Source organism: Lolium perenne, chromosome 4 (assembly GCF_019359855.2).
Source record: "Lolium perenne isolate Kyuss_39 chromosome 4, Kyuss_2.0, whole genome shotgun sequence".
NCBI lineage: Eukaryota > Viridiplantae > Streptophyta > Magnoliopsida > Poales > Poaceae > Lolium > Lolium perenne.
Genome location: NC_067247.2, coordinates 360004296 through 360013611, shown reverse-complemented (window position 1 = coordinate 360013611; position 9316 = coordinate 360004296).

Here is a 9316-nt window from a genome sequence, read left to right as displayed (position 1 = left end):
TGCCTACGAAGTTCACGTCCATAGTCGTAAGGCATATTCTTCTCGGCTTGGGACGGTGTGCTCAAAAATGACTTAGCCCACTTCTTTTCCTTCTCAGAAAATACTGGCTTGGGCTCAGGCTCTCTTTTCGCCTTCATTTCCGCCTTCCATTTCTCATGCTGAGCAGCCGCGGCTGCGTCAGTTTCCTCAACACTACGTTCCCAATGCCTTGGGAGGAGAGGCTTCAGTGATGGCTCCGGTACCTTTGTGGTCTTAGGTACATAAGGGTCCGGGTTAATAGTCCATTACTGCTTCTGCTTCTTCGCCGGAGGTGGATTGGGGGGCGGCATACCTGCCGGAGGCGGACTGGGGGGCGGTGTCTGCTTACCCGCCGGAGGTGGATTGGGGGGCGGCGTCGGCTGACATGAAGGAGGTTTAGCTGAACCACCACCACCACCGCCACCACCACCACGACCGGAGGGGGTGGACTTGTTGGCCTTGGCGCCTCGCCTTGAAACTTGATGAACTTCTTTTTCCATAGAATGAACTGGCGCTTGACATCTCCAAGTCTTTTCTCCCCTTCGGGTGTGGCTATGTCAATCTCCAGGTCCTCAAACCCTTGGACTATGTCTTCCACCGTGACACGAGCATAACCATCTTCAATGGGGTTGTTGTGGTGGAGTGCTCCAGGTATACATGGTAAAGCAGTGCCGATGGATACCTTCATGGAAATGTTCCCCATTGGATAATGCAGATCACATTGTTTCATCTCCTTTACATCGTCCACGGGGTAGCGAGGAGGCTCCGGTGCAGTAATATCGATCATCGGTGCATTAGCACTAGCCGGGGCCAGCAAGGGTGCATTAGCATCAGCCGGCGAGGCCTCCGTGGAAGCCACGCTGCTTCTCCGTTGCTGGCTTCCGATATCCACTGGATGATCTTCATGTGTCCCAACTGCCGATCTTTCTTGTACTAGTACATGAAACATTTTCTTCATCTCATAGAATTCCGATGCCAAGTCCGCCACAACATCTGCATCCCGATCCGTCTTTCTCTTACGGCTTCTGTAACTGTACGGGACATTTTCCTGGGAGAACCCTACTTTCCACGGAATGGCGCCTTTGCCTCGTACACGTCCTCCGTGTTCAGGATTCCCGAGGGCAAATGTCAGCACGTTGTTCTCTCTGTTGAACCTGATCTTCCCCTCTTGAGCTTTGGTCATTGCGTCAATAAGGGCTTCGGTGGGTTTAAACTTTGTCTGTCGGTGAACACACTCCCCTGTCACCGGGTCTAGCGATCCCCCATGCCCGTACCACCAGCTTTTGGCCATTGGGTCCCATCCCTCTGTACCTAGAGGGATTCCTCGCTGCCTCAAGTCGTCCTCCATCTTCTGCCACTTAGGCTCCGAAAGGCGGTATCCTCCTGGCCCCATAATATGATTGTACGTTTTCTTAGCCGCATTTACCTTATTTTTTTCCGATATGGCCTTGAACTGCTCTGATTGCTTTTGCCTCACAAATTCGGGCCAATCATCTTTCAGCTTCTCATACTGTCCATTGAAATCCGGAGTCTTCCCCTTCTTGACATATTTATCCACTAAATTTTTCTTGTAGGTCCGGAATGCTTCGGCCATCTTCTGAAGAGTGAACTCTTTGACTACCCTCCTTCTCTGACGTCCCCCCTCTTCCTCGTTCCCCTGTTCATCGTATTTGTTGTATTCCGGAGGTAGAATGAAATGAAGGAGATATGCCCTAGAGACAATAATAAAGTGGTTATTATTTATATCTTTATGTTTATGATAAATGTTTATATATCATGCTAGAATTGTATTAACCGAAACATTAGTACATGTGTGATATGTAGACAAACAAGAAGTCCCTAGTATGCCTCTTAAACTAGCTTGTTAATTAATGGATGATTAGTTTCATAATCATGAACATTGGATGTTATTAATAACAAGGTTATGTCATTGTGTGAATGATATAATGGACACACCCAATTAAGCGTAGCATAAGATCTCGTCATTAAGTTATTTGCTATAAGCTTTCGATACATAGTTACCTAGTCCTTATGACCATGAGATCATGTAAATCACTTATACCGGAAAGGCACTTTGATTACACCAAACACCACTGCGTAAATGGGTGGCTATAAAGGTGGGATTAAGTATCCGGAAAGTATGAGTTGAGGCATATGGATCAACAGTGGGATTTGTCCATCCCGATGACGGATAGATATACTCTGGGCCCTCTCGGTGGAATGTCGTCTAATGTCTTGCAAGCATATGAATGAGTTCATAAGAGACCACATACCACGGTACGAGTAAAGAGTACTTGTCAGGAGACGAGGTTGAACAAGGTATAGAGTGATACCGAAGATCAAACCTCGGACAAGTAAAATATCGCGAGACAAAGGGAATTGGTAATATATGTGTATGGTTCATTCGATCACTAAAGTCATCGTTGAATATGTGGGAGCCATTATGGATCTCCAGATCCCGCTATTGGTTATTGGTCGGAGTGAGTACTCAACCATGTCCGCATAGTTCTCGAACCGTAGGGTGACACACTTAAAGTTGGATGTTGAAATGGTAGCACTTGAATTATGGAATGGAGTTCGAATATTTGTTCGGAGTCCCGAATGAGATCCCGGACATCACGAGGAGTTCCGGAATGGTCCGGAGAATAAGATTCATATATAGGATGTCATTTTATGTGAAATAAAATGTCGCGGAAGGTTCTATGGAAGGTTCTAGAAGGTTCTAGAAAAGTCCGGAAGAAACCACCAAGGAAGGTGGAGTCCACAAGGGACTCCACCTCCATGGCCGGCCAGCCCTAGATGGGGTGGAGTCCCAAGTGGACTCCACCATAGGGGGCCGGCCAGCCCCCACATGGGAGGTGGGAATCCCACCTTTGGGTGGGAGTCCTAGTTGGGCTAGGTTTCCCCCTCCTATGGAAGGTTTTGGTTTCGGGTCTTATTCGAAGACTTGGACACCAACACTTGGGATCCACCTATATAATGAGGGGCCAAGGGAGGGGGCCGGCCACCCCAAGACCAGAAGCTGGCCGCCCCCCATAGAGTGGCCGGCCACCCCCTCCCAAACCCTAGCCAAGCTCCTCCACTCCATATTGCCCGCATTGCTTAGCGAAGCTCCGCCGGACTTCTACACCGCCACCGACACCACGCCGTCGTGCTGTCGGATTCAAGAGGAGCTACTACTTCCACTGCCCGCTGGAACGGGGAGGTGGACGTCGTCTTCATCAACAACCGAACGTGTGACCGAGTACGGAGGTGCTGCCCGTTCGTGGCGCCGGAACCGATCGTGATCAAGATCTTCTACGCGCTTTTGCAAGCGGCAAGTGATCGTCTACCGCAGCAACAAGAGCCTCATCTTGTAGGCTTTGGAATCTCTTCAAGGGTGAGACTCGATACCCCCTCGTTGCTACCGTCTTCTAGATTGCATCTTGGCTTGGATTGCGTGTTCGCCGTAGGAAAATTTTTGTTTTCTATGCAACGTTATCCTACAGTGGTATCAGAGCCGTGTCTATGCATAGATGGTTGCACGAGTAGAACACAATGGTTTGTGGGCGTTGATGCTCTTGTTATCTTTAGTTTGAGTACTTTGCATCTTTGTGGCATAGTGGGATGAAGCGGCTCGGACTAACTTTACATGACCGCGTTCATGAGACTTGTTCCTCGTTCGACATGCAACTTGTATTGCATAAGAGGCTTTGCGGGTGTCTGTCTCTCCTACTATAGTGAAGATTCAATTTACTCTTCTATTGAAAACATTAGTATCAACGTTGTGGTTCATGTTCGTAGGTAGATTAGATCTCTCTCGAAAACCCTAAACCACGTAAAATATGCAAACCAAATTAGAGACGTCTAACTTGTTTTTGCAGGGTTTGGTGATGTGATATGGCCATGATATGATGATGAATATGTATGAGATGATCATTATTGTATTGTGGCAACCGGCAGGAGCCTTATGGTTGTCTTTAATTTTCATGTTGAGTAGTATTTCAAAGTAGTTGTAATAGTTGCTACATGAGGTGAACAACCATGAAGACGGCACCATGAACCTTGACGCTACGCCGACAATGATGGAGATCATGCCCGTTGATGATGGAGATCATGTCCGTGCTTTGGAGATGAAGATCAAAGGCGCAAAGACAAAAGGGCCATATCATATCACATATGAACTGCATGTGATGTTAATCCTTTATGCATCTTATTTTGCTTAGATCGCGACGGTAGCATTATAAGATGATCCCTCACATTAATATCAAGATAATAAAGTGTTCTCCCCTCGTATGCACCGTTGTAATAGTTCGTCGTTCGAAGCATCTCGTGATGATCGGATGTGATAGATTCAACGATTCACATACAACGGGTGTAAGCCATGTTGCACACGCGGAATACTTGGGTTTGCTTGACGAGCCTAGCATGTACAGACATGGCCTCGGGACAACAGAAACCGAAAGGTTGAACACGAGTCATATGGATGATATGATCAACATGTTGATGTTCACCATTGAAGCTACATCATCTCACGTGATGATCGGTTTTTGGTGTAGTGAATTTGGATCGTGTACCACTTAACAACTATGAGGGATGTTGTATTAAGTGGGAGTTCATTAGTAATTAGATTAAACCATGAACTAATTATCTTAAACATAGTCTGAGTAGTATTTTGAATTAATTTTGTAGTATTGGCATCCGTTTACTACTATGCGCTAGTCTTGTAATTGAGATAGAAATACTGTTAAAATCTGACAAGAAACTTTACGGTTTGGTACCGTATTGTTAAAGAATCAAGAATTAATTAAGTCCTATTGCAAACTTTTAGTAAACCTCACATTGTTGATTCAAAGAGCTATGGTTTCAATTAGTACCTAAAGTTATCTTGTCTCCGTGAAACTTGAAGTTCAAATCTGTTTGAAAAGTAAGGAGCTGAAAATTTAGTTTTCAGAAATAATCAAGGTATGAGATATATGTGATATCTAAGACCTTATTGCAAGATGATAGAATATAATTTGGTGAGACTACATGAACTCATAAGTTTTATGGGAATGTACGAAGGTTGAAGACGCAAGGCGTCACAATCCTCCAACTATTGGGGCACTAACGATATTCGCATATCCATGAAGTGACCATCCTTAATATGCACCGTTACTAAAACTCGTCGTTTCGAAGCATCACGTGATGATCGGGTGTGATAGATTCTACGTGTGCATACAACGGGTGCAAGCTAGATTTGCACATGCAAATACCAAGGTTAAAACTTTACGAGCCTAGCATGTACAGACATGGTCTCGAAAAGTCGTCATGATATGATGGATAAAATTATGAGTGAAATTGTTCATCATATTACAAAGTTACTAATAGTGAAATCTGGAACACTTGTCATATGATGATCAACTTCAAAGTAAGAACCTCAAGGTTATTGGTATTTGACCAACAAACCTAGAAGTTATTAATATTGAAGTGTTTTTCTGAATAATGAGGAAAGCTAAAAGAGAAACTGCAAAAGATATTTTGGCAAAAAGAAAAGAAAAGACTAGAAAGTCTAGCTCAGGTGTATATAAATGATATACATGTTATGGTTGTATTCCTAGTTAAGTCACACAATGAAATTCTTGGGTATTAGTACCATATTGGTTGGTATGAAGTGTCATACAAAACAACGCAATACAAGAATACAATGGCCTAAGTGATTGACAAGGAATATGATAGAAAAGCACGCCCTGAACAAAATAAAGTGTTATTATGTTCGTCGTTGGCATTCTATCTAGCCCTTAGAATTTATAATAAAGAACTTAATAATTGTTATTTTGCTCTGGTCAAATGAAAACAATGAGTTGTTCAAATTATGACATTACTCCATGTACGATGGATAAGTTATTATAAATCTTAATGGTGAAACACACATACATAAAAGCGACGCTAAAATGCCATAAGGCAAATGATTTGAATTCCACTTATTTGTGGAACCGCCATTTAGGTCATGTTAGAAAGGAACGCATGAAGGAACTCCATGCAAATGGATTTTTGGAGTCATTTGATTTTTGAATCATTTGACGCTTGCAAATCTTTTCTAAAAGAGAATGATTAAAATACCGTTCATAGGCCAAGAGTTGAACGGGCAACAAACTTAGTGGAAAAATACATAATGATGTATATGGTTCACTGAGCATAGTTGTGTGCGGGAGATTCTTCTACTTCATGAAAACTTTCAACAATGAATTGAGTATATATATGGATATATTCGATAAGGAAGAAGTTTGAAACATTTGAATGGGTTCAAATAAATTTCAACATGAAGTGGAAATCAACGTAATAGAAAAATATCTATGATTGGATCATGGTGGAAATATTTGAATTACGAGTTTTAGCGAACATCTAAGAGAGTTATGAAATTATTCTACAACTCACATTTCTTGGAGTATCATAATGATGACATAGTATCCGAGATATGTATCCAAATCTTGTTGGATCAATGATGAGATAAAATATTGATGCCATTATATTTTTGTGGATTATGCTTTAGTGACTACCGCTTTTACACTGAATAGAGCATCATCATGATCCGATGAAATGACATCATACAAGTTATGACATGGGTATAAACCCTAATAGTCTTTTCTTTAAATTTTGGTCTAAGAGTTTACAACCAAAATCGGATGAATGTCTTCGTTGGTTATCCCAGAGATTTAATTGGGAATTCTTCCCACAAGACAAAGACAAAAGTGTTTGTCAATGTTCTTATTTCCAAGAAATTGTTTCTAGTGAAGTATTTGAGTGGGAGGACAATATAATTTGATAAGGTTTATGAACCTGAGCATAATGATCGAGTAGCGCAGCATCGGAATTGGTTTCGGAAGCGGCCACGACGATCATGGCTCCCATGACTACAAAGTGTTTTAGCCATGGAGATCGAAGTACATATTGAACCTATCGTAGGTATGGTTTACTTTGTGATCAAATAAATGATTTGTGGACAAAGGATTGATTTTGAACAATGATAAACCAACTACAAACAAAGAAGTTATGATGGGCCCTGACTCCGTTAAAATGGCCATGCGCCTTGAAATCCATAATAGATGAATACTTTTTGAAAGTAAATGGATCTATAGACTTGGATGAAATATCCTTGAAGAAAGCTCGACTTGTTGAAAAATAGTTTACAACAAAGTTCAAAGAGTTGACTACGATAAGATTAGATCTTCCGTAGCAAGGCTTATAGTCTATGTGGATTATTCTAGTAATCACTACATATTTCTTTTAGGAGATATGCTAGTAGGATGGCAAAATACATTACTTATCAGAAGTATGTATTAAAGGTGTATACAAGATACAACCAAGAGTTTTGCTGGTCTGTGGAATACTAGATAGGTATACGAACTTCAATTGGATGAAGTAAGTATTGCGGAGTAGGAATCTTCACCAGATGAAATAGTCAAAGAGTTTTTTGATTTCATCGTAGACGATGAAGAAGCTTGCATTTGCAAGAAATTAAGTGGGAGCGCTGAGACATATTTATAATACTTTATGTAGATGACATATAGTTGGTTATAAATAATGTAATTATATACTTGATTAAAATGTTTCATTGAAAATTAACTTCAATGAAAGGATATGGACTAAAACATATTTAGTGTCAAGATCTATGAAGATAGATTGAAACACATAATAAGTTTAAGTCAAAGTACATAGAATGGATATTGAAATAGTTCAATATAGAAATATTAAGAAAATGTTCTTGTCATGTGAAGGTTTAACAAGACTTGAGTGTATCTGACACTCAATGAGTAAAAACACATGAGTGATTATAGATCACGAATAATATGTACACAATCAGATATCATGTGCTATAAAATGTTTTGAGCATATACCGGAATGATTCATAAGATGATCATGGGACGACAGTAAGAATATCCTTGAGTACTTTAGAAGAACTAAGGATATATATATTTTTTTGTATGAAGAAATGACAAACAAATCGCTGTAAGGTGTTACACCGATATTGGTTTTGTCATATATAAAATATAATTTCAATCTCAAATTAGACTAAGTGTTGTTTTAAAAGTAGCACAATGAGCTAGAAGTTGTCTATGCTAGATTTAGAAGAGTTCTAAATATTGTGACGGAATCTACAAAAGAAGGCAGAGTATGTCATTGTTTTGACAATGACAAAGGATGTTAAGTCAAGAGGTTCTTTGAGAACTTGGTGTATTTCCGACAGAGTCAGAACTTTGAAGCTATATTGTATGTGACAATATTAGTGACATATTTCAGACCGCGGAATTAAGGTTCCACCAGAAGACCAAACTTATTTAATGCCGACTCATTTGGAAATGAGTGATGCGTTGAGACGCAAATGAATTACAAAATACATACGGTTCTGAGCTTGTCAGATCCGTTGACTAAAACCTCTCCCGTGAGCGAAACATGATAAAACACCAGAAGGCCAAGGTGTTATATCTTTACAAATGTAAACTAGATTATTGACTCTAGTGCAAGTGGGAGACTGAAGGAGATATGCCCTAGAGGCAATAATAAAGTGGTTATTATTTATATCTTTATGTTTATGATAAATGTTTATATATCATGCTAGAATTGTATTAACCGAAACATTAGTACATGTGTGATATGTAGACAAACAAGAAGTCCCTAGTATGCCTCTTAAACTAGCTTGTTAATTAATGGATGATTAGTTTCATAATCATGAACATTGGATGTTATTAATAACAAGGTTATGTCATTGTGTGAATGATATAATGGACACACCCAATTAAGCGTAGCATAAGATCTCGTCATTAAGTTATTTGCTATAAGCTTTCGATACATAGTTACCTAGTCCTTATGACCATGAGATCATGTAAATCACTTATACCGGAAAGGCACTTTGATTACACCAAACACCACTGCGTAAATGGGTGGCTATAAAGGTGGGATTAAGTATCCGGAAAGTATGAGTTGAGGCATATGGATCAACAGTGGGATTTGTCCATCCCGATGACGGATAGATATACTCTGGGCCCTCTCGGTGGAATGTCGTCTAATGTCTTGCAAGCATATGAATGAGTTCATAAGAGACCACATACCACGGTACGAGTAAAGAGTACTTGTCAGGAGACGAGGTTGAACAAGGTATAGAGTGATACCGAAGATCAAACCTCGGACAAGTAAAATATCGCGAGACAAAGGGAATTGGTAATATATGTGTATGGTTCATTCGATCACTAAAGTCATCGTTGAATATGTGGGAGCCATTATGGATCTCCAGATCCCGCTATTGGTTATTGGTCGGAGTGAGTACTCAACCATGTCCGCA